This window comes from Coturnix japonica, chromosome W (genome assembly GCF_054131305.1).
Source record: "Coturnix japonica strain WE chromosome W, WE-NBRP24, whole genome shotgun sequence".
In the NCBI taxonomy this organism is placed as follows: Eukaryota; Metazoa; Chordata; class Aves; order Galliformes; family Phasianidae; genus Coturnix; species Coturnix japonica.
The window spans coordinates 6434327-6461403 of record NC_140701.1 but is presented as its reverse complement, the minus strand read 5'-3'; the positions used below and the strand labels follow the sequence as shown (position 1 = coordinate 6461403).

The following is a 27077-nucleotide window of genomic DNA, read 5'->3' as shown; positions in this document are numbered from 1 at the left end:
TCAAGCTTCCAACACAGAGCACCAGATAATAGAGGGGCAGACACGCATCTGACAGTATCCTTTAATCAAAGAGTCCTGTTCAATCATCTCTAAAGTCAATGGGCTATTACGGTTCACATCTGTGTGGCTTCCCAAGGAAAGTGAGTTGGCTGCCTTTCCAAAGGCTGTAATCAGTGCATGGGGAGCTGCGAGGCTCTGCAGAAACAGAGCAACAAGCAGCTATTACTCAGGTTTGTAGATTGGTGCTGCTGAGAAGTGAACACTGATGCCTTCTGCTGTTCAAACCAAGGTAGTCTCCAAAGCCTGAAGCCTCTAAAACTAAGAAGCTCATCTGTACCTGAACCTAAGCATCATTCCTAAGAAATGGAGAGTGTCTCTTTTGTTTATTGTCATGTGAATTCATCACATGCACAGGAAATCATGGGGACAGTGCATATACAGAGAAAATAAGAAATAGAGCATACAAACAACCTAAACACAAACAAGTTTGTCAGTTCTATCGCATTAATAGGACGAATGAGGGCCAGAAACCACACATCAAACAAAGCAGTCATCATTCTCAAAGAACAAGCTCTAGATATACAGTATCTACAGAAGTACAGAATAGAGACAAGCTCAAGGCGCAGGGACACCTTTCTTCCTCCCACGCTGCTTTTGTTTCTCTCAGCCCTTGGAGAATAAGGGATGCTCACAGTTCATCACCAGCAGTTCCAGATGGGCTGAAAGGCCACCAGTTGGGAACACCAACACGGAAACGTGGGACAAGCAGCTCCATTTCCAGGAGGGACGTGAAGCCAACCACATCAGGACCCTGAGATTGCCAGCCTGAGCCAGGCACATTTTGAGCAGCTAATGAAAGAAGCAGCACCACCATTCAAATGTTTGTTTTGCTTTTATTTGCAATAGAGAGATGCAAAATGCATCAAAAATACATTTCAATATGAAATCAAATAGTTGGGATACTGGTAATGACTAAAGACAAAGCTTCCTTAGTTCCTCTCCGCAGTCCATGAAAGGGAAAGCACGGCCAGGCCTGAAAACCAGACCACGCAGTGTGTGTCCTTTGGTGCACCTCTGAGGAAGCATTCCAGGTGATTCTGCTGTCCTTTGTGCCTTCCTGCTCAAGCCCTTATTGTTTCTTTTTGCTTTCCTTCTTGCTTCTCAGCTGAGCAGCACTTGCCTTGGGTTTCTTCACCATCTCCCACATCTTAGACTCAAAACCCTCTGAGTCCTGCAAGAAGCAATTGGGAAACAGTCAGGGAACTTTCTAACAACTGGCTGACAGCTGCTTTGGGAGCTCAAGTCACCTGACCGAGCAGCTTTGGGAGACCAGCACAGGAAATCGCCTTCCTGACCTCGGGGCACATTAGAAACTCCACATCTGTCAAGTTCCCAAAAAACCCATGCAAACCAGAGCCTAAAGTCCTCTCTAGCAAGGCGGTCCATGCTGGGAGGGTGGACCCTCTGCCTGGCAGCTCATAGGGCGCAGCAGCAGCTGCAGGATAGGATGAGCTGGCAGCTCAAGGCTGCTGGCGTGCGGAAGGAAGGACAGAACCAAGTGCGGCACTCTCAGCAGTGCCGGGGCACACTGCCGTAGGCAACAGCTACAGGCAGTTCCCTCCCAGCAGACTGCCTGAGCATTCCTATCAATCTCACACAGCGCTACTTACTGCCTTTGGGGACTTGAAAGCTGGCAGGATGATGGCCAGCACACACAGGAGCTAGAAAAGGGCTCCAAACAAGAGTCTGTAGCGCAGCATGTTCTCCAATATCGTGGGCTCAGGGATCTCAGGTGGTGAGAAATGCAGTTCAGCAGCCATAGCGCAGACAGCTGCTGCTCCACTGCTCTCACAGAGGCTGTGTGCTGTAAGGGAGGAAAAAGGCATCATTAGTCTCAGGCACTGCAATGGGGTTACTTCCTGCGAGCAAACATTTCCAGGCTGACTTAGAGAGGTGCTGGGAAGATATCCAGGGCCTACTGACCCGAGAACAAAGAGGGACAGCAAACTTGCTGTCATGGTTTTGTAATTTTGTAATTTTGCTATCAGTATTCCACATCATAACATCATGTAAAGTATGGATACTTCTATTGAATGTGCAGTCCACAGAAGAAGACTACATATCCCAGAGAACAACAGGGTTAATGATAAGTCACGGGACCAGGACGCTGTATAATCTCGTTCCCAGGCTGGAGTGCCCTCCTTCTTCTCTCGAACTTCTCGGAGAGTGGGAAGCGTTCCAGCCGTGTCGCCTAGAGTTCACAGTAGGCCTCTCGGTTTTCGGGGACTCTCTCTCTCTCTGTTTCGTTCAATTTCTTAGCCTCAATTATATTATATTGTGTTATCTTGTATTTCGGAATCATATTTAGTAAAATAAGTTTTTCCTCCTTAGATTGTCGCTGTTTTATCCCACTCCCTTTTTCCCCCTCCTTTCCGGGCCCCGGGAGGGGGGCCCACGGGGTGGCTTCCCCTGTCACGGGCATAGGTAAATCTAAGTAACCCGTGACAAGATGTCTTATATGCTTGATCTCCAACCCACCCCCCACTCAGGAGAAAGATCCCCCTCTTACACCCTACCATCTTGCTGCATTCTAATGTTGTCATCAGCCTTCAGCTTGTTGTCATCTTTGTACCACTGGCTCTGAACCTCATCGTGTGAAATCTCAGACAAAAGATGCACTCCCATATTCATTCACTTCCACATCTTCCAGTGGTTTAACAATCTTGATATCTCCAGCTGTGAAGCAGTAGAGATATATTTGTCAGGGTATTTCCAGAACTGAGTGCAGCATCTTTTCCTTACACATATTTGCATAGAAAATAAGTAGGATTATGTTTTATTCTAAACCATCATCCATTCCTGAGTCATTTCCCTTTTCAACACAGTCAATGCATTATTGCCCTTGAACTTAAAGATAGACTTACTAGCTACAAAGGAGCTCCCTGCAAACAGTTTTCATGGAAACCAGAATCTCATTTATTCTAAAACCTTTCAAGCAAAATTAAGGGTAGAAAAACAATAGAACTGACTGAATCTTTAAGGTCATTTAGTTCCAGTCCCCCTGCTATAGGCAGGGACACCTCCCTCCAGACCAACTCTTCTCCTCAGGGTCAAGGCTTCTCTCAAATCATTCTCCTCTAAGCCTGTGCCTGTGCTTGGGATTGCCCTGACCCAGGTGCAGGGCCTTGGACTTGGCCACACTCAAGTTCATGAGGCTGCCAAGGGCCCACCTCTCCAGCCTGTCCAGGTCCCTCTGGGTAGCATCCCTTCCCTCTAGCACATCAACAGCACCGCTCAGCTTGGTGTCATCTGCAAACTTGCTGAGGCTGCATTTGATTCCACTGTCCATGTTGCCTACAAAAATGTTAAATAACACTGGTCCCAACACCACCCTCCACCTGGACACTGAGCTATTGACTGCAGCTCTCTGAGTGTGACCATCCAGACAGTTCCCTATCCTGCAACTGGTCCATCCATCAAAACCATTTTTCTCCAGTTTGGTGACCAGGATGTCATGCAGGACAGGATCAAATGCTCTGCACAGGTCCATGTAGATGATGTCAGTTGCTCTCCCATTATCCACTGATGCTGTTACTCCATCATGAAAGGCCACCAAGTTTGTCAGGCATGGCTTGACTTTGAGGAAGCCATATTGGTTACCACCATCACCTCATCTTTATTTTCCAAACTATGCCAAGGAGAAATAGACAGAACTCTACAATGTCGTGTCACTACAAACCTGTCTGAATCATTGGCTTCTCTGCATGCTCATCACTAGTCTCTCCTTAGCTTGTGTGCCCACAATGTATGGGGAATGTCAGCCACAAATCTTACCTAGGGGACATCTTTGCTTCAAAGTCCCTTGAACATCACACAATCCCTTTTAACTCTCCAGGTCTGCACTTCTTTATGTCAGAACCAGACCATATTTCTGTGCTGCTATTTCCCTTTCCTTCTGAAGGGCCTGGATACAACTTGGATTAACCTCAGGAGCAGAGTTCCTGCATAAAACAGCCAGTACTGAAACAGCAACCCAGCCTGGTTGCAGACTGAGAGAGAAAATGAGAGTTCACCGCCTGTGAATAATGAGACTTCTCTTATTTCCCTGGGAAGTAATGCCCACTTTTTTACTTTGACAGAGCTCCTTCCCATCCTAGAAGGGAAAATATCAAGTCAAATCTACATTAGTCCTTCCATCTCTGCACTGGGCAAAGGCAGCCTTCAGATCTATGCTTAATTCACCCAATTCCCTAGAATTAATGGAACTGTACTTACTGGAACATATGCTGAAGCTTAAGCACAGTGCAGTGTTTTCAACATGTAGGAATGGCTATAGAACATGCATAAATTCTGGCTGACATATGACAGCTTAAAGCACTGCAGAGGACTGTTAACAAGCCCGTTTGGACATCACCTTGAATAAATGACGTTATCCCCAAGTAAGGGAAGGAACAGCTGAGCACCGGGGAGGTACACAAAGGGCCAGAGCAAATTCTCACACTGTCAGGTGCAAAGAAAACTGAGATTTCACCCTAACACCCAGTTCACAACAAGGCTACAAAATCCTGGCTGAGAATTTCTGAATGCTCACCAGTTGTTTCCAGCTCGAAGGTCATCTTCTGGCCAGCAGCCTCGCAGATGTATTCTCCAGCATCTTTCTTCTCCAGCTGCTCCACAACCAGATGCCATGTTTTGCCCACAGATTCCATTCTGAACTTTCTGGAGGAGGCAAGCAGTCTTCCATCCTTGAACCATTTTACTTCAGTTGGATCCTGTGCTACTTCACAGCTGAGGGAGGCACTTGCTGCCAGGGCAGCACTCACCTCTTTCTGCACCTGCTCCTGGTTTATAAACACAGGTTTTGGCTCTGAGGGAAGAAAAGAAAAACAGAAGGACTGAAATGAGACCAACTTGCAGGTTTGTATGTACAGGTTGGAACAGGTTTAGGTTACCACTTGTGCCCAAACTAATAGCCTTCATAGAGAATATCAGCTCTTCTGTTGAAACAAAGTGTCAAATCTAGGCAAGAAAGAACCTAGAAACTGAAGGAACCAAAAGGGTCCTTGAACACCAGTCCCATGGTTGCAAGTCACTATGCAAACATATTGAACCCAAAAGAACATCTGTCCTGCAGGCAACCAAAACCTGAGTTCCTTTTACTTCAGACCCACTGTGAAACATCAAAACACATAAACATGTGATAGTCAAACCACTGGCTGCCTTTTCATGACCCAGAACAGTACTCCTGGCTTCCTGAACAGACTCCTCATGGCCTCTACTATTGCCACAACTGTGACTGTCAAAGGCACAAAGGAAATATGCTCACCAACGCAGTCCTTTGTTCTTTGTGTGTGATTTGCAGATATCTATCTTACTTTGAGCTCTGGGAATAGTCAGCTCTACCAGGTCTCTTACTGTGAGTAGCAGACTCACCTATCCAGATGCAGCCTCCAACATAAAGGCATAGTAAAAAGGCAGTGTACTACTAGGAGAAGTTCCTGCTTCTCCTGCCATGAAAGGCTGCACGTACAACATGCACTCCAGCCTCACTGCACATACTTATCCTAGTCAAATGTTTAGGTGAACAAGAATTACAGTTTGGGATCTCAGGCACAGGAGAGATTTGAATAATATCTTGAATATTGCTTCCATTGTACATATATCAGTAGTTATTATTCTACAGACAGACTGAAACAGGTCTTTGTGCCATACTAAAACCAAATACTTGCTACAAACCCAGGCAATCAAGTATAGGGGAAAAACCTCAGCACAGACTACTGCACCTGGATCACTGTATAATAGAAACTAGATTTTACTTTACTGATCTCTTCTGTATTTCAGACAACACCTGTCTTACCTGTGACATGAATCTTGAAGGTGAGTTTCTGGCCAGCAGCCTCGCAGCTGTACTCCCCTGCATCTTTCTTCTCCACCTGGCTCACCACCAGCCGACGCTGTTTGCCCTCTGACTCAGCCTTGAACTTCTTGCTCGAGGTGATCAGTTTCCCCTCCTTGTACCACTTCACCTCCGTCTTCTCCTGGGCCACCTCGCAGCTCAGCGTGGCATTTTCTGTTGGTGCAGCCTTCATCTCCTTCTGCACCTTCTCCTTGTTGATAAAAGCATCTTCTGCTTCTGGAATTGAAGGCAAATTGGCACATTTAAGACATGAATCTTTTCTACACAGCCTTCCCCAAATGCCCAAATTAGTCTTTGGACTGTACCGTTGAGGACAGCTTTCCCACTCACATTTCCTGACAGTGCTATGAACTGAATGCCAACATCTGAACTATATCAATTGCCAGTGAAGAACTTCCTCCCTGCCAGACCAAAACAGCTTAGATAGCCCTAAACTTGTTTTCATTTCCACCAGTATCATGTTCCAAAATCTTCAAAAATTAAAAAACACCACTTTCCCCACTGTCCAGCAGCACACCAGCATACACAGTCATTGAAAAGTCTGTTTCATACAAGGGGACAGGCATTAAATTGTCCAAACAAGCTGACAGCTGTAAGTTGCTTTGCCAGCAAAAGCCAGGTGAGGGTCAAGGTTAAATTCTGTTTGTGATTAAGTCATAGTGAGGAAATGTATTTTTCTCACCTACTTATTTCTGAAAAAAGTTCTAATATCTCCTGAGTTTTCAGAGGCAGTAATAAAATGGTTTCCCCTATGGAATCATAGAACGGTTTGGGTATAGAAGGAAGCTTTAAAGATCATCCAGTCCAACCTCTTGCCGTGGTCAGGGACATCATTCACTAAATGAGGCTGCCCAGGGTCCCCATCCAGCCTGGCCTTGGACACTACAATGATGAGTCACCCACAACCTTCACTGGACAATCTGTTCCAGTGTATCACCACCCTCATCATAAAGAACTTTTCTCATGTCCAAACTGAGTCTACCCTCTTCACTTTTGAAACCATTGCCCCTTCTTATGTTGCTATAGACCCTGGTAAAAAGCCTTTTTCCACTTTCTTATCAGACTCTCCTCATAAATAGAACGCCTGTCTTCCTCCATTTTGGAAAGAAAAGCACCAGCTTGAAGCCTTTCTATTTTTAAGCATTTCTTTTGTACCTGCTATAGAGAAGAAAACAAAAGACAATATGGGAAAACCTTTTTAGTTGCAGGTTTCTTTAATTTAATAGAAACCACCAATGCCACCTTCTAGCATTGTGACCAAATGCTGTCTCTGAGACTATTTAGGAAGAAGCATTTGCAGGGGTGTGCTTGTGCCCTGAAGATATCTTTAATATTATTTAATTTCCCCTGAAATTATTGACTTCTCATTTTGCTATCATTGCATCTACTTGAGATCCCCAGGGAAATTCCCGAATTATTTCCAGCCTGTCTTAAGCTGAGGCTACCCAAGTCCTCTGCGGTCATAGCTTCAGAAGGCAAACAGAAAACTATATGAATTAAACAGAATTTAAGCACCATCTACATCACTGAATGCTGGGGTTGAATGTGTCAAACCACTTAACTTTCCCCTCCTTCTTTGTTGGGGGGTTCAATACAGTCGAAACAATTTCTCTCACCTGTGACATCAGTCTTGAAGGTGAGTTTCTGGCCAGCAGCCTCGCAGCTGTACTCCCCTGCATCTTTCTTCTCCACCTGGCTCACCACCAGCCGACGCTGTTTGCCCTCTGACTCCACCCTGAACTTCTTGCTCGAGGTGATCAGTTTCCCCTCCTTGTACCACTTCACCTCCGTCTTCTCCTGGGCCACCTCGCAGCTCAGCGTGGCATTTTCTGTTGGTGCAGCCTTCACCTCCTTCTGCACCTTCTGCTTGTTGATAAAGGCATCCTCTGCTTCTGGAACTGGAAAACATTGGGTAAAATATACATTAGATATGAACAGCTTGTGACTGGAAGACATTAAAAGTTGCTTCTATGTTGTATTGGACCATTTCCTGGAGCAACACTGCTTTACAGTGTTTATCACACATTATAATGCATCCTCAGCACAGTCCCTATGGTCATCCGATCCCTCTGGGTAGTCTTTACTATCAGCTAGGACTCCTAATTTTCAGATTTCTTCTAATGAAGACAATGACAGATCTTCATCTGTCTGTCTTTTTGATATTGCTTCACTCTGCACTGGAGATCAGCCAAATACAGCTCAATTATGAAGTGAAGACCTCAAAACAGGAAACCATAGAAATTTAAGAGCAGAAAACCATCTTTTGACTCTACCCTATGGTAATGATATAGCCCTTAATATGGTGAATACTTGGCCTACATTAGATTTTGTAGCTCGGTTTTATGCATAAAGCATGGTTTTCTACTCTCAGCAACCCCTGATTCTTCAGAGAACTGGCTGAGGTCATCTCCTCTTAATACCTAACACATATAGAAGAAAGTGTTTAAAGCCCACCTTACCCTTTGTGTCAACAAATGGAGTTTGCATCAGAAAGATAGCAAGTGTAATTAGTTAGGCATACACACTTCAGTTAAGGGGATTCAGTTAATCACTTTGCTAAGTGGGATCGATTGATACATTGAATCTTTTATTGATTACTTTAATGACTGTTTTATCTGATTCTCCTTTTACCAACAACTGGTTGCTGACAGCGTTCATGCTAGTTCCTATTTGAGGCGTGGGAGAACAGATAAACCCTAAATAAATGGGCTTCCATTTCTATTCCATGGTTTGCCCTACAAAAGGCTGTAGAAGTGCAGAATATTTCTGACGCACTTACATCATGGACTTATCTAGTGCTAGCCAGCTTCTAACAGCAGAGCAATTTTGAATAAGCTTCCTATGCTTGTTTGGGTCCAAGGAAAGATCCCAGGGTCCTGATGCTGATACCAAGACAGAGGCTCCAAGCATGAATGCAGGACTAGCAGGTGTGAGGGGGATTGACATTGCCTCTTATTTGCAGTGGAGACATGGAAGACCACTCATTCAGATCATTCATGCAAGCATCTTCAGGCATACCCAGCTCAGGTGACCGGGAAGGCTCCTGCTCCCCAGCAGTCATGGCAAACCCTTCCATGACCTGTCCCCCATCTCCTTCCTCCCCGCTGTCACTCTGTGAAGCCTTCTGCTGCCATCCCTTTCCCTTCCTTCATGACTTTCTCCTCTGCATGCTGTCTGAATTCTGAGTGGCAGCAACTGCCCAGGAGGGTAAGTTCAGCTCAAGTTGCTGTGCTGCTGACCGTTGCAGTACGTGCAATCCCAGGATTCACACCACAGCTCTACCACCAGCACTGCAGTCCACTGAAGGTGAGGGAGCAGGGCAGCAAGCCAATGCAAGAATGCAGTTGATACACTCTTCATTTGATCTCCCTGCTTGTATTGACTGCAGAAGCATCATTCTCTCCGCCCACCTTCAACAGCCCCTGTTTTGACTGATGATTTTCAGGGAAGGTTCAAATTGGATGTTAAGAAAAACTTCTTCTGAAGAGGAATGGTGATGTGGTGGCACAGCTTTGCAGGGAGCTGGTGGGGTCACCATCCCTGGAAGTGTTCAATAACCATGGAGATGTGGCACTGAGGGACATGGGCAGTGTGCATGGTGGGATGGGGTGAGGCTGGATGTGGGGATCTTTGTGGTCTTTTCCAACTGCAATGATTTGATGAAGATCAGAAGGGTTGCTTATTAGCAAGACAACAAACATGGCCTAGACCAACCAGGTGATTCAAAACTTCTCACAAATGCAATGGAGCTTTGGCCCACTTCAAATAAGGATTTCAGCATGCACCACAAATACTGAGATAATGAGATGGCAGAATAAGCCCTTTTTACTCTAGTTTTCTATAGATTTCCAAGGTGTGCAGCACTTGTTTCTTTTAAGCAAGAAGGTCTAATCTGCGTCCCACAATGCTCAACACTCAGCACCTAACATTCAACATGTCCTTAAAATGGAATTGTTCTGTGCTACCAGTGGAACCCTGGGGTAGAGGAACCCTGAAAAGCTTTCTGAGTGCAATGGTAAGAGGACAAATTAAGACTCAGGAAGCCATTGCACTCTGGGAGAAGCTAGTAAGATGAGGATTTCTGTAGTGAAAGAGCCAACCACTCCAAGAGTACTCATAATCCCTCCTGACTTTCACACCACATCATTTTGCAGTGAGGGCTGGACTTGCACGTCATGTTACGGTGGTACACATGAGAAATACAGCAACAGTAGCTAGGCAAGCACTCTCCACGTATGGCAGAGGAGGAGGTATTGCATTACCCTGTGCAGCCACGAGCTCATCCGGTCTGAAAGAGAACAGAAAACCTTTGGTTTCTGAGGCAAACAGCTAATAATAGCCCTCAGCTAGCAAAATTCAAGTGTAAAAGCACTACATTGCTGTGTTTTCTCCCTACACCTCTGCAATAAGACATGGGCTGGCTTTGGCTGCTGAGGATTAACTTGGTAGATTCCAGCTGTTGCCATAGTCTTTCTGTCATCGTTCATATTTCATTTTCTCTGACAGATACCTCCCAAATCTACCCTTTCTGTAATCCACTCTTTGCTGAAACTGCCAGTTTCCTGAGCCAAAAGCATGAGCTACACAACTCACGGAACAGATCCAAAGGCCCCAGAATCACATCCACGTGGTGTGGGAACAGTAAGAGCTGATGGTTTAGAGTCTACACCACAGGCAGCAGCACAACTGTCTACTACAGGAGCAGAGATACATTGCACACCAGGGACTGAAGGAGCAGAATGCCCCAAGATGGAGAGAGCAAAGACTGCAACCTTTACAAGGGAACAGAACGCAAGCTATGCCCTGCAAGGACACCAGGTCTGTGTGAGCAGAAAGGCAGTAGACTCCCAGTACAGTTGCTCCTCCACATAGCTGATAAAATGCCAAACCTTGACCAGGATTAAGCTCCAATGTGTTCACTGCCATAAGAAAGAAGAGGAGAAAACAGATTCCCTGTCCTGATCAGCTCAGAATACAAGACAAGAACTGTAAAGTTAACAGAGAACAAGTTGACTTATGAGCAAAAAACCAGCAGAGTGCAGCTACAAATAAAACAGAAGACAAACCCTCGTCATCAGCCAGCTCACTAATGGTCACTCAGAATGCAGCTGATGTGCCCATGGCTATCTGGAGTCTAAGTTAAAATTTACCGGATCTTGTGCAAAATATACTGACACCAGAGCAATCTCTACTGCAGCTGGAGTGAGAGATCTGCCTCCGTGCTAAACTCTCAGACTAATGAGAAACGTACAATTAGAAAGGTATCAATGGATTCATGACTGGTCATTACATTTACAGAACATGGAACAAATGGTCGTCAACGTGCGATTCAACAAACCAAAGGCAAGTGCAATGCCTCTGACTAAAAGTTCTTAGGACACCAACAACCAAACCTCAGTGCAGCCACAGTAGAGATCTGTAACTACTACTGTTGAAATATCAACTGGTAGAGCAGTGTTGCACATTGTACAAATCACAGTTGGACATCTATGGACAGCTCATTATAAAAGTAGTCGTAGGGGAAGAGCTGGATGAAACACTGTTAAAAACAAATAATCATTTTAGCTGCACGTTTGTAAGCATTTCTATTCATCCTCCCCAAAACAGTTTCATGGCAGAATCAAGAGGACACATTCACACAGACGTTTCCACAGCCAGACTATGGAATAATCAAAGAATATCATCCAAAATGTGTTTCCTACCAGTTACATGAATCTTGAAGGTGAGTTTAAGGCCAGCAGCCTCGCAGCTGTACTCCCCTGCACCTTTCTTCTCCACCTGGCTCACCACCAGCCAACGCTGTTTGCCCTCTGACTCCACCTTGAACTTCTTGCTCGAGGTGATCAGTTTCCCCTCCTTGTACCACTTCACCTCCATCTTCTCCTGGGCCACCTCGCAGCTCAGAGTGGCATTTTGAGTCAGTACAGCCTTCACCTCTTTTTGTACCTTGTCCTTGTTTGTAAACACGTCTTCTTTCTCTGCAGGGACATCACAACAGTCACACCATTTTGCTGTAGTCTGCTGCAGAGCTAACTCCAGTTCCCCGTTTTCACTATACTTGCCCTTCACAGGGAGCATCGTGATGCCTCATTAAGACAGGAAAATACTTTCCCCTCTATTTTGCCTTGGGAAATGATAAGCATATCATTTCATATCATATCATATTACATCATATCACAAAGCTAAACATTTCACAGTCTGATAGCAGATTTGGACATGAGATTTAGAACACCTGCATGCACTACTGAACCTCCTCCCTTATCTTTTTTTCTTCTGATGTCTCTCTACATTTCCAGTAAATCAGAAGGGAATGGCCCTCTAGAACAGGCTGCCCAAGGAGACTGTGGATGCTCCATCCCTGCAGGCATTCAAGGCCAGGCTGGATGTGGTTCTGGGCCGCCTGGGCTGCTGCTTGGAAACCCTGCACATAGGAGGGGGTTAGAACTGGATGAGCACTGTGGGCCTTTGCAACCCAGGTCATTTATGAGTCTGATTAGTGGCATTTTCCACCTAATTGTGTTATTCAAATTTTGTAACCAGATCCCTTCAAACACCTCCCCTTTTCTCACTCCTTGCATGCCTGGTGTGCTCTTGCACTGTAACCCTGCAGACACCAGCTGACTACAAGAGCTGCACAAGTTACCCTCCTTGCCTATGGTTTGTTGCAGTAATTCATTCCTGGATGGAAAAGCACATGTAGAAAAGTGTAGCTATGACACTAGATGACAAAGAAAGTCCTATAGCCAAAATGTTTTGCACCAGAGAGGCTGTCAGTTGATCGTCCAAATGCAAGACACACAAAATGAAGCGTTCCTTTATCTCTGGGATTCCAAGCATTTTCTCACCTCTGACTTTCACTTGGAATGTTGCTTTGTCATCTTCTGTTTCACAGCTGTAGCTCCCTTGGTCTTTCAGGGTCACATTTTTGACCATGAGCTTGCGGTGCGTCCCCTGGGAGATGATGGTTGTCCTCTGGTCCTGCTTCACCTCTGTTTGATCTTTCTTCCATACGACAGCTCCGCTTGCAGCTGACACCTCACACACCAGCTCCAGGTCTTCAGAAGGACTGACTGATATTTCTGGAGTTGTTTTGGGCTTGTTGACAAAATTAATGGCTTCATCTGAAGAAAAAAAGAGAAAGTGGTTTACATCCTGACTCAGGCTTATTCAGCACAGCATGAAGATACAGTTAGAGCTGATTGTAATGTCTCTGCTCATTACATTTGGGTGATCGAGTTTCACCTCTGGAGGTACTCACATACAAACGTGTGCTTGATTCTCCTGTGTAAGGAAAGAGTAAGTTCTATGCAGACAGTTCTTATTTCTTCTAATCAATTCTGTATTCTGCACGTGTTCTTCTGAAGCTAAAATGAAGGCAGCTAAGTAACGTATTTGCAATACATGAACAAACCTATTCAACACCTTGTCTCTAAGCTAACAAGCAGCGTTTGATGAGCACATCAGTATTTCATGCCCTTCTTTCCATCCAGACAGAACCTGCCTGAGGAGCAAGCTGATGGCTGTCAGCTACAGGCAGACCTAGCTTAGTATTGCATTTCTTAGAGCAACAACTGTTGCTTTCATTCACTGAATATACCAAGGCCAATTGCTATGCCAGGAACATTTATGGCGTCAGTGAACAAATAACTCGTTAAAAATTGTAATAGACAGGAGACATCTATTCTTTTAAAACTAGGTGACCAAAGAAGAACAGTCCCTCTAGAGTCAAGCTGTGAAGAACTAATAGCACCAACCAATATCACATAGGTAGATTACTTCCCTGCCCTAAGACCATCTTGTGACCATTTGGTGCTCCTAATTAAGCCCTCTTGATGGCATTTTGTCTGAGCCATGTGACATTTTGTGATAGGAGTTACTGCTAGTGTTCCCTTAACCCTACACCAAAGTAGGAGGTATCCATTCTCAGGGAATCATGCAGGCTTCCTCTGTATTTGATGCTCAGAGACAGCCCCAGAACTTTTTAAATCTTAGCTTAGCTCTCATCCAATAATGTTCATCAAACAGTGCAACTTGTCCTTTGGGGATGCCTTTGTTCTGCATCAACCAGTTCCAATGGAGTCTTCTTGGCTTGTTTTAGATCAGTTTTTCAACAGATAAAGCCAGAGTCTTTGAATTACAAAGTGAAATTGCAGAATGCATGATTCTCAACCAAACAGAACGGGAGGTGGGATGCAGGGTGAATACCTGAGCCAACACCACCTGCAAGCAATCCTTCAATATCTTAGGAATCTCTAGCCATCCCAAATCCAGTGTTGTGCTTGATCTATCATCTTTGCTGAGTTTTTAGCTAGCTGATGGTGAGCATCATGGTGGTGATGGGTGAGCAGTCAGACTAGAGGGTCTTAATCAACCTTAAGGATCCTGTGATCAGAGGAACGTGAATGTGCTGTTAAAGGTCACAAGCGCTGCACTGCAGCATGAGCATACACAGCGAAAGGCTTTCCGTAGAGCTTCAGTTCATAAATGAGGACTGGGTTATGGAAAATAGGCTCAAGATAGAAACCAGAAAACAGATCTTAATGCCAGGTTCTGTGAATGCAGCCAGCTGAATTTCACAGATATTGAATATCAATGACAATTTCTTGTGTTATTTTACCCTCCAGCTCCACCCTGAACAGGAACATGTCAGTGACAAGCATTACTCCTCCAGGCTTGACCTGACAGTGCTTTACTTGTACTATGAGCTAATGCCAGGAAGAGCAGGAAAAGAGTTTCATCCACGTGCCTTCTCCTTCCTTAGTAAAACCAGTGTGAAACTGCAGCCACGTCAGGCTGAAGGAGACGTCTCAGATGTCCTGCCTGGATGCAGGAGCTCACGTGTCAGAGGATGTCTGGCACGTCAAGTCTCATGGCAGTGCAGTGCATGACAAACTGCAACAACACTTTCCTGTGGGCTCCTTTGGGCACGAGGCCCAGCGGGTGACACACCTCTGGCTGAAGCTCTTCAGAGCCTCCCAGCAGCCACGTGATGCCCATGGGAGAGACACAGCTGACCCGCACAGCAGATGATTTACCAGCTAGCTCTGATTTACAGCAAGAGAAGATACAAGTGGCGATGCTGAATGGTGAAATACTGCGAGTGTGTGGCATGGGTATAAGATTGGTGAGCCTGAGGATGTTCAAAGTCAGGCTGGACAGGGCTCAGAGCACCTGATGGAGCTGCGGTGCCCCTGTTCATTGCGGGGGGAGTCCAACTAGCTGACCCTTAAGGGTCTCTTCCCTATCTATGAGATACACAAAAGCTGATTCTGCAGTAACCAAGCTACCAACAGCAGTTGTTTGTCTTACAGTTTGCCAGCACAGATTTTAAAATAACAGCATTGATTACTCATTTGATAGTCACATTACAGTGCAAAGCACATGGAAACGTCCATCAGCTAATTCAATTAATTCTTTGGGCAGACCTACCAGTATGAAATATTATGCTAACATGACAAAGAGAGAGAAGAAAAGCAAAATTAAGACTAGCTGACAAGCCTTGGCAGGAAGTTCTGCTCTCCATCGATTTAGTCCCATTATTCAATTCTGTTGAGAGCTGTCTCCATGCCTCTCTGGAGTTTGTTCTTTGAGAAGAAGCAATTAAGTAAGCTCTCCAATGCCAAAGTGCATACACTACTCTAGGGCTTTGTTGTTTCTCCATGGACCAACAAGGGTGACAAGCCAGCAGAATATGATGAAGAGCCTCATGCATACTCAGTGTAAAAAAAAAAAAGGCAATTGTTGCTGGGAAGAAGGTTCATTTGCATTTGTGTCATCTGCAGAGGGTACTGCAGAAATGGAAAGTCTTCCACTGGAGCAAACAAAGGGCTCTCATTTATTGCAATCAAGGCCCAGCGTGTGGATCTCAGAGATCAGACCTACACCCTGCAGCAAAACAGAGACCTGCGTGGGAAAGTTCAGTTTCTCTCTACATCTGTGTAAGAAAAAGTCCACCATGGAATGACAGCTAAGTAAACATCCCTGTGACTCTTCACAGGTCTCTTCCACATTTTGGATCACTGCTACAAAAAGAGCTGTTGACATCATCTCTCGTGGCCACCCTGACAGAAGAGCAGGAAGGCTGGGATGCTCTTTTTCCTATCTTTCCCTTCATTTCCTCTATATCTTAGGGACGAATCACAGGACAGAACACAGAAATCAAATGGCTCTACAAAGCAGATTGGCCAGTTCAAGTCAAAACAGCCACTGAAAACACCCCAGATGCTGTCTGACAACAGCTGGACTGTCGGGGAGTCAGGTGAATGCAGTCTGCTGGCCCTGGGCAGGAAGAGGACAGCCCAGACTGTCACATACCTTTCAGTGAAAGCTGATAGAGCATTTTATCCCCCTCACAGATGCACTGACAACTTCCAGCATCATCCATTGAGACGCTGTGAATTTTCAGGGTGTGTTTCTTCCCCACAATGTGCAGTTCCTATTTTTCACTGGCCTTGAGCTCCTTCCCATCCTTCATCCACTCCACAGTAGTGCCTGTGTCTGAAAGCTCAGCCTGCAGTTTGGCTTCCTCACGCAGCCGAGCAGATATCTTTTCTACATCTTTGCTCTTATTGGCAAATCTCACTGCAGCACCTGTCAGGAGCAAAGACCTCGTTATTTCAATTTAGATCAGGCTAACGTGGTCAATGTTTGCTGCAACATCTCTGAAAAAGTATCACCTTCTGTTCCTGCACTCATTACTGTGTCAGTGCTGAGCAATTCAAGATATTTAATTTGGTATTCTTGTCGGATTTACTAAGTAAAAATCAATCAAATATCTCCTTCTACTGATTAATAATGCTCTAAACATGCTTCTGCAGAGGTTTCCACCCAATGACAAACAGGTCCTCCCATCATGAATGTTTATTTGTTCTATTTTGTCATGCAAAGCTGATTGATAGAGATATTATTGGAATGATTGCTCCCCTACTTCTAAACTATTCCAGTGCAATCAGAAAGGCTGTCTGAACCTGGAGCTGAAAGTACTGCTCTATGGTGATGCAGTGTTAAACATGGTGACTGAATGCACTGGCCAATAGCTGTGAACTGCAGACGTTCATCAGCTGGCATGAAGCAATCTGGTTCAGATACCAAGCAGCTGGGTAGATTGGCTTACCCTACGCTCAGTGCTATCATGTTTAGGTCATTACCAGGACTCACGTCAGTCCATGGGATGCAGTTTCAGGTATTTGGTACAGTCAGTGAATGCCTGCAGCCCCAGTTCTAATCATCAGATCACAGCAACTATGCCTTGACTGTAAGAGGAAAGGAGAAGGATCAAAGCAAATACCTCTCACTCTCATCTTGGTGCTAACATCAACATTTTTGGCAACAAATTTCCCTTCTGCTCCATCATCATTCTTGGTGACGTTCTTTATGATTAGGCTGTGAGTAGTTTGGGTTCTCTTGATGATGCAGGTCTCGCTTTCCTGTAAGACTTTACCACTGAGGTACCAAGTGCCGCAACACATTGTTGTAAGGTCAATAGTAAACATGGCATCCCCTCCAGGTACAGCTTCACCAGTTGTTAGGGGGGATTTCACAGCCAGGGCTGGGTCTGAGGAAGAACATGTATGTCTTAATGCTCTTTAGATGCAAGTCTGGTATCTCATTTAGAGATGGAAGATTACATCATAGGTACATTTCTACTTCTCCCTTTGCATGAGTGCTGGAAGAAGCACTACTGTGCTTAAGATCTGTTACAGAAAGTTCTGCCTCTTGCACATGTGAGATATCAAAAGATAAGGATATTCATGTCTCTGTCACAGAAACATAACTCGTATCACTTTAGTGGTAGCTGGAGGTTGATAGGAGATAGGAGAACTAGGAATAAAGGAAAGCCTTTGGTGTGTTAATGAACTACTATCCTTAAAGTCAAAGGAAACATCTTTAGGGAACCAACACAGCTGCTCAGCACACACTGACCCATTTCCATTGGGGTTTTTGTGCTTACCAAGGTGCACGCTCCCTGGGAATTCCAGAGACGGGCTCTGTCCATGCGCATTGACTGCAGACACTCGGAACTGATCATCAGCCTCTTCAGACAGATTGCTCACCGTGAACTCTGGGACGGGGACATGAGACTTGTGGCACCTCACCCAGGTGAAGCCAGTTAGTTTCTTGCGTTCCACAATGTAGCCATCGATTGGAATGGGGCAGTGCATCTTCGGAGGGGACCATGCCAGCGTCACTGAGGTTTCTGTTTTATTTTTCACCACGGGGTCAACTGGGGGCTGGGTGGGAGGTTTTCTGGGAGCTGAACAGAAATAAATTTCAGAAATATTAGCAGAAGGTCATGTAGGCTGGAAAAGACCTTCAAGATCAGCAGACTCAACTTTCAGCATGACCTACTGAGTCCCACCATTAACTACTGTGGTACCTGAGGACATACATGGCAAGCTTATTCCTGCAGGTATTTGCACAGTGAATATATTCACCCTCTGGTTGCTTTGGAACATTTTAGAGGTTAAAATCCCATCAGACTTTTTCACTGTGTGCAGCCACTGATACAGGCAGGAGGCTGGGAATTACCTGATGGGCTCTAGTTACAGACTACTGACACAGTCAAGGATTGATTTCATTTAATTTTGGCCATTAGAAAGTTTGGTGTCTGGTTTAAGTCACCCATCTAGACTCCAATTATAATCATATGGAGAACAGCGCATTTAGGAGAACTCATCTCAATAAACCTGAATGAAATCACAGAATCATAGGATCACGGGAGGGCTTGGGTTGGAAGAAACCTTCAAGATCATTAAGTTCTAAACACCTTGCCATGGGCTGGCTGCCCACTAACCAGCTCAGGCTGCCCATCACCCATCCAACCTCGCCTTCAACACCAAGGACAGGCACCCACAGCTTCTCTGGGCAGCCTGAAATGGAAGCAATGAGACACATGTTGAAGATACTCAAACATTCATGACTGTAGAGAGAGCCAAATACTCTATACATATTGCCTGCCTGGTAAATGGTATTAAAATGCCAACAACAGACTCATCCAGCTGATTGAAAATGGTGTGAACATGGCGTACAGGATTCTTCCAGCAGCTAGTTAGATCTGCAAAGAGTAAAAATAGGAAATCTCAATGCGATACAATTTTCCCTCATAACATAAATAGACACATAACTGTTTTGGGGTGCACTATTACCAGCCTGTCAGTTGCTGTTGGTCAGTGCTAGATGCCAAAGGTCCCACTAACATAGCATGAAGCTGAAAGCTAGACGCTGGAATCAGATCTCCTGACCTTACCATCAGAAATTGAGATGTCATATTTTGCTCAGAGGTGCCTGCTTGTAGGAGGGACAGCTTCCGAGCTTTTTCTGCTGCAGGAACCAGCTCGAGCTTCAGAATTTAAACAGCAGTCAGAAATTAAACTGAGCTTTGTCACCTCCATCAAATAGAAGGAGTGGTTGGGTGGTACAGCTTTCCAAATCACTTAGAAACTGTCACAACAATCAGATGCCTACCTTTTCTTTTTGAACTTGTTAATACATAGAGCTTAATAGCATCAGAATGCTGCAAGCACTTCAGATAACACGACAGCTGTAAACCCTTCTTTAAGGATTTCTTTGTTTAACCACTGAGTAACTGTAATTCAGTGGTACTGGTGGGAGAAGGGAAGTCCTAATCTTCCCAGATGGTGAATGGAGTTGATGTTCACATGCAGACTGGTGCTGCAGCAGAGCCAGAAACCACTCATTTGGGAAACACAGCACCAAGAAAACAATGGGAATAGCTTCATAAAATCAGGCAGCTTCACCCAAATTTCATGGCAGGTCCATTATTCTTCCTATTTTCAGGAAGAAATGTTTTCCCTTATTCTTGTAGTTTTCTTTTCTTTTCCTTTCCAGCAAGCAGCTTTGTAGCTTACAAATTGTTTTCTAATCACCTCCTGGTGTGGACAAATCACACAGGTTTGACTCCATGTTTTACATAGTTAGCATTTTATATTTGTTCCAGTATGGAACTGTACAGTCATAGAATGGCCTGGGTTGAAAAGGATCTCAAAGATCACAGAATCACACAGAATCACAGAATCCTTCTGCAAAAGAAAACACAAAAGCTACAGGGACTTGGAACTACTTTGTATATCGAGATCAGAAGGAACTGAGAAGTTATCAAGTACAAAGAACTTACTTTTCCAGATTGCCTTTTCCAGACTGCTGTTCCAGCAGTGACAACAAGCGCAGGCAGCCCGGAGGACATGGCAGACATCGATGATCGGCTGGCATGGATCAGCGAGGATGAGTTTGGGCACAGCACAACTGGCTAGGGATGCTGGGGTGGCTGCAGCAAGACAAGAGCTCCTCCAGCCTGAAGATATCCATCACCAGAAGAGAAAGGACAGGGTGAAAGTAAGGAAGACGCGCAGACGAGAAGAGCAGAAAGGGAGATGAGGAGGGAACTTGGTGGGGTGGCAATTCTGGGGGAGAAATTGTACTCTGATAATGTTACACTCTGAAATTCAGTGCTGCAATTTGGAGGAAGGAATTATTGGGGTGGGAATCTGGGGGGCCGTTGTAATACCAGAAGTATTTTACAGAGCAGCAGCCATGCATCAAGAGAAGGGCTTCACAGAGCAGCAGCTGTGGAGGGAGAAACAGCATGAGAACCAAGGACACCTCTAGGAAAAGAATGAATGAGTAGCTCGCGGGTTTCAAGGGGGGTCTTTGACCAGGGGTTGTTATTGCAGTAGCTTTCCTCCAATTGGTGTCTGTGGTTTTTAAATGCCCTCATCTGTCTGCTATAAAAGCATGGCTTTTCGGGCAGTCGATGGACGCAGCCATATTTAACCATACTGCTGTCTGGCTGTTTGTCCTAGCGCGCTGACCTTTTGCCTTCAGGTTTGCCAACTACTGTCTCAGGAACGAGAGTTATTAGGCATTATCCAGGTTATCTTGTGCTTCTACTATGTTAATAGATTGGATGTGAATCCAATGGGGTCTGATGTTACCAATGGTGCTGGAATCTGCGGGAATAATCATTGAATGTATTAGTAATGCTCAGTTATGATGCTATTACCTCTCTTATATCCAACTAATTTGGATTTTTCAAATATGACCACGCATCACTTGAGAGGAAGGCGCACGCTCATAGAACTGAATGGGAGAGTTGATTTCATTTTCCAAGCAGGTGTTCCACTTGGGCTCAGTATCATGCACTGGCCATGCGGATATGGAGTACAACTGGAAGAAATCCCTCAGACCCTGAATGCAGGAGAGAATGTGTGGTGGGTGAGAGAGGAAAGGTGCACTTTGAAGCAGGGGACGCCCTGCTGGCACTGCCTGTCGCATCCACCACCAACACGGTTTGCTCTTTATCCTGCTCCACAGCTGCTGCTCTGTCAAGTCCTTCTCTTGATCCATGGCTGCTGCCATTCTTCTTGGATTACAACAGGGGGCTGGGAGGTTTTTGGCAGAGGGAGGGAAGTCGACTGGGGGTGGGAATTTGAGGGGGTGGGATCAGAACGGATTGTTAGGGTGGGAAATGGTTGGGAATACTGTCATTTCTTGACTGTTTGCTACGTTCAATAATTAATTGTCTTTGCCATATTTCTGCCTGCCTGCGGCCGTTCCTTCAGTTACAAAGCCCACCTCCCCAGGCCCCCGGGCCCACCTTCAGGGCAATGTGAAAGGGCAGCAGAAAGGGCAGTGTCCCAGATCTGCCACCACCATTGGACCCATCCCTCCCCTCCTCAGTCAGTTCTGCGTGGGAATGGAGGGATGAGAAAGGGGGATGGACAGGAATTCTGGGAGAGCTGAGTGGCTCAGCCTGGAGTGGAGGAGGCTCACTGCCATCCCAGACACAGCCATCAGTCCCCAGGTGCACAGAGGACTGAGCCAGGCTGCACCCTGCAGCACCCAGCAGCAGGATCCCAGTCTGAGGCCTGCCTAGGTCGTGTGGCTGCGCTGCAGGCTGAGCTATGGAGAAAGCCCCACTTGGAGATTTCTTCGCTCCCTGAATGTTCCCCCCTTTCTCCATCTTGCTCTGCTCCATCCCCAGCCGCAGCCCGGCGTCCCCGACATGTTGCTGTGCTTGCAGAGCTGGACTTGGCCCTTGACCTGTACAGGCCCCTGTCCCCACCTGTCGGATATCCACCTTGCCTTCTCACCCCTCTCTCTAGATCCAGTTCATGCCCCATCTATCTCACCTCCATGTCCCACCTACGTCCTCTCTACGTCTTTTGGTCTCCCCCAAACCACCCTCACGGTGCCTTACCTCCTGGCAGGCTCAGGGAAGGAGCACCCGGTGCCCTGAGCCCACAGGCCCAGCCCTGCACAGCACTGCACACAGCACTGTCATGGCGGCGCCCGGTGCTGCCGCACAGCATCCTGGGAGTGGTAGTTCCTGCGGGGCCTGCAGCTCCCAGCAGGCCCTGCAGCTCCCAGCAGGCCCGGGCGAGGGCAGAGGGGAGCAGTGCTGTCAGCCGGGAGCTCGCCCAGAGAGCCCGATGTTCGGAGCACTTCACACCAGGAACTTTGGACTCGGCTGCTTCTGTCCACAACGTCCCTGAGCTGCTCAGGAAGCACAACTGTCTCACCCTCTGAGAGCTGGGCTGTGCAAAGGAGGCTGCAGTTGCAGGCTCAGCTCTGCCCTGTTCCAGCAATGCACTTCCTTACAACTGGAGCACTGTCACGCTTGCTCCTTGCTTCAACGGAGCAATCGCCCACCGCTTTGCACACCTCTGTGCTCGTGCAAATGGCCACCACCCCATCCCTGCACACACACACACACACACACACACACACACACACATGTACCACCCCATCCCTGCACACACACACACACACACACACACACACACACGTACCACCTCGTCCTTGCACACACACACACACACACACACACACACACACACACACACGTACCACCTCGTCCTTGCACACCCTCCCACATGCGTGCACAAATCTCTGCAGTGCTTGGACACACCTGTGCACACCCACGTGTGTGCAGCCCCAGCACTGCTCACAGCTCCGTGCACGCTCATTTGTGCATGAAGAGGAACGTCTCAGTGGAAGCGTGGCTGTTCCTCCCCTCTGACGGGGCTGGTGTGGGACAGAAGAGGAAAGCAGAATGCGGCCATATTTTCCTCGTGGCTCCTAGTTCCTGTCTTACCGTGGGAAACAAGATGAGCAACTCTCCCTCTCTGTGATGCTTAGCTCTGTACCTCTGCCATCATCTCTATACTCAGATGCTCCTGCATGTAATGCTGCACACAGTGAACCTGCAGGTCCCAAAGGAATCCTTGGCTGCTCTCCCTCACCTGGAGGTTGCAGGGTGCTGGGCCTCCTGCCTGTACCTCCTTCCAGGTGTCATTTGCCAGACCCTGTATGTCCAGCTGGTTGGAACTGCAGTCAACTAACACAAACAAGGTGTATGAAAGTAGTCTTTCCGTTTCCCAGGCATTCATCTTTATAAAAACACGTTGTGCTGTGAAGCACAGCAGGAAGCAACTCAACTGTGCAACAAATACTTGGAGCCTTGTTTCATCCCTCCCTAACCTCATTGAAAGGTTGACTGACACCTGCTTGCCAGCGGTGACTGTGGGTCTTTCCTCAGAGTCCAGAGCACATTAATCTCTTCTGATACTCACACTCATTCGTGTTTCTTTTGTAGTTGCTGTTGCATTCATCAGGAAGGAAATGCACTGCACTTATTCTGCTGCATGTGCAGGCTCACTCTGCAGTGCCCAAGATGCCTTCATGAGGAGGAAAGGCAGCAAAGCCCTCTGCGAGCAGGGCCATGGAATCGTATGTCTACAGCATCATATCTCGGCAGAGCACTCACTGCGCCTGCTCCTCCCTGCTGAAATACATGGCCATCTCCACAAAGCTCGAGTCTCCTGCAAGCAAGCAAGAAACTCCAGTGCCAGTGGCTTTTCTGTCCCCGGCACACAAATGATGGCTGAGAGTATCTCGCTGTCACCCTTCGCTCCCATCTCTTGCCCCTTGCCTTCTCCAAAACCTTCCCTGGAGAACCAGGTTGATCAAGTCCATGCTCATCGGCATCTCCCACAGGTACTGTTCCAGCTCTTGCTGTCTTTTTGGCCTTCTCATCCACCGGCATCCCTCTGTCTGAGTCTCACCAGCTTTGTCACCAGAAGAGATTTCAACACTCGAGAATGAAGAACGCACATCTGGCTCCACGGAATGTAACTGTCCTATCTCCCAGAGATCCACGCCCTGTGTGTGCCATCTCACCTGGTCGTGAGCGTCCCTCACAGCCAGCCAGAAAAGCAAGCAGAGGCTGAGACCAAGGAACCCCTCCCTGATGTGCAGCTCTCTGACAGCTTCTCTTTACACAGAGTGCTGGCCGCAGCCGTGTGCATTATCAAACACACTTGTATGGGCAGTTGGTGTCTAGATGTGAAGGAGACTTGCTAAGTGCTCTGCTGACATGTAGGGACAGAAAGAAAATTTGAATGGGGAGCTGGAGCATGTATATAAAGGATGTACGGACCTACAGTTAAGGATGTGGATTTGCATCTGAGTCCGTGCCTGCAGACGATGCAAGCGCTATGCATTGTCACACAATGGAAATGATCAAACAGCTGCTTTGGAACAGACTGTCTGTAGGGCTCAGGAAGTGTGGCCTTCCAAGGTTCTTCAGGTGTCCCAAAGAACAGAGGCAAGCAGTGATGATTCCTTTCTCTCTTGATTCTAATACTTGTAGGTAGAGCACTTGAGAAAGACTTTGGAGGCTTTCCTCAGCCTCTACCTTTCCTTGTACCTTTACAAGAGCAGACTGTCTAAAAACAAGAAGACTGGACACAGTTTTTGGGTTTGGTTATTTTTATTAGTTTTTTAAAAAATATTATAATATATATAATATAATATTATTTATTATTTTATTTATTATATTATATATATTATGTATATAATGTATATTATGTATATTATAATATATATTATATAATCATATATTATAATATATATAATATATAAATAATATATAAATTTTTTGAAGTTGTTTTGGTGTTTTTGGTGGTTTTTGTTCTTTTAGTCCAGTCCAATGTAATAAATTTTCAGTCTTACAAGGGATGAATTTTTAAGGCCTTCCTGCTGATGGACCACACTCCACTTGAACGTCAAGTGGAGCATGAGGTAGCCTTCATCCAGAAAGGTGGAATCTTGATGGGATGTTGCTGTCTTATGGAGAGGAATCTCGGCGTCCCCCAGGCTGAGCCAACACACGGACACAGATTTCTGGATGGTGACCATCACTTTCTGCCCCTGCTCCTGCTGCCTGGTCTCTCTTCCTCATCGGTATCCAGCAGGAGATCACGAAGCCCTGGAGGCACGGTGATATCCAGGTCATCATCTGAAACTTCTTCCACCAGATTGGAAGGGACCAGTCCTCTTGTGCCGTCCGTCAGCTCTCCCAGAAACCAGCCATCCTCATCCATGTCTCCACAGATGTAAACGTATTGTCCAGCTGTCAGTGGAAGCTCGTTTTCTGGGTCCTCATTAGGGCCCTCATAAGGATTTTGTAGCTGTGACGAGCTAAGAATCTTTGTTTTGGTGGTGATGGTCTGCGAAAATGTAGATGCAGACTGCCACTGGCCACTCTTTTGACTCCCCTGGCTTTTCCTGGGGATTGGGGCATTCCTGTTTGGGATTTCTGTGTGGCCTCAGCTTTTTCCCCATCTCCTGGAGCTGTGTGCATTTTTCCTCCAGACGCTTGCTGAGCGCTCCAAGCTTGATGTCAGCCTGCTGGAGGTCTCTCAGCAGGTGGTTCTGGGCCCTCAGGGCCTGGCAGTGACTCTCCAGGTTGCTCAGGGCTTGTTGGAGGTAGCTGCACTGCTCCAGCAGCTTGCTGCTTGTGCTGCCTGGGAACCCCGGGTCTTCCTTGGCCGTCTCATTCTCCTTTTCCAGATGCTGTCCCTGCAGCTGGTTGATGTCCTCTGCCTTCTCTGTGGCCTCTTTGGATGTGGAAGAGGCCTCCTTGAGCTGCCGGACTCTTTCCAACAGCTGCTGGGTACGGAGGCAGAGCATACGCATCTTGTCCTTGAGCTGCTCTACCTTCTCCCACATCTGCTGAGAGCTTCTGCTCCTCAGCAGGCAGCACTTCTCTCCAAGGAGGCTGCACTGTCTATGCAGCTCCTTCAGCGTACTCAGCAGGTGGGTGTTCTGCTCCTGCTGCTCTCTGTGCTCAGGTGGGCAGGCCTCTTGTTGCTCTGCAGCCTCCTTTTCCAAATGCTGTCCCTGCAGATGGTTGACCTCCTCTGCCTTCTCTGTGGTGTCTTTGGATGCGGAAGAGGCCTCCTTGAGCTGCCAGACTATTTCCAGCAGCTGCTGGGTACGGAGGCAGAGCGTACGCATCTTGTCCTTGAGCCACTCCACCTCCTCCCACATCTGCTGAGAGCTTCTGCTCTTCTCTTCAAGGAGGCTGCACCGTCTCTGCAGCTCCTTCAGCTTACTCAGCAGATGGGTGTTCTGCTCCTGCTGCTCCCTGCGCTCAGGTGGGCAGGCCTCTTGTTGCTCTGTAGCCTGAACACCCACCTCTGCTACAGCCCGATGGCAGGCCCTGGCCCTGTTGAAGAAGACGCGTGGCTGCCCCTCCACGTGCTCCAGGATGTACTGCAGGAAGCGTCTTCTCTGCTCCTGCAGCTCACACTGGAGGCGCTTGCTCTCCACGGCCTGCTCTGCACGGGACTTCCAGCAGAGCTGCCGCTGGACTTCCTGCTGCATTCTGCGGTCTGCTCTGCTGCTGTCGCACCTCAGCAGTGCCTCCACCAGTTGCCGCTGCAGTTGCCATGCCTGGCGGATGGTGTCGTTGCGCTGCTTCTGCAGCAGCTCCTGCATCTGGTGCAGCTGGGCCTCCTTCTCCTGCAGCAGTTGGCAGATCTCTGCTTGCCACTGCCTCAGGCTCTGCTCCCGCAGGCGCTGCAGCTTTGACACCCGCACCCGCTCCCACTTGTAGTGCAGTTTGTCGGCCAGCACCTGCCGCTCCCGCTCTGCCGCCTCCTGCCGCTCACGTCTCTCAGCAGCGCAGCGGCGCTGCAGCTCCTGGGAGCGGAGCCGCTCGCCCTCCAGCTGGGCCTGCAGTGCCTTCAGCTCCTGCCTCTTCTCCTCCCGCTGTGCAGGGCAGGTGGGGGGCTGTGTCGGGCCCCAGCGGGGAGAGGGCTGGCTGCCCGGGAGCCCCAGGTCTTCCTTGGCTGTC

The 27077-nt window shown here is 47.1% G+C and overlaps 1 protein-coding gene and 1 long non-coding RNA gene across 2 annotated transcripts in view; one reads left to right on the top strand and one right to left on the bottom strand.

The window, feature by feature from the left end:
• Positions 1-27077, top strand: part of LOC146754426 (uncharacterized) — a 599901-nt gene that overhangs the window by 500891 nt on the left and 71933 nt on the right. The window lies entirely within an intron of this gene.
• LOC146754429 (uncharacterized) lies at positions 874-4868 on the bottom strand. Its single transcript, XR_014938918.1, has 4 exons — positions 4592-4868; positions 2577-2736; positions 1671-1864; positions 874-1231 (listed from the first exon to the last, which is right to left on the bottom strand). It is a non-coding gene; the product is annotated as an uncharacterized LOC146754429 (long non-coding RNA).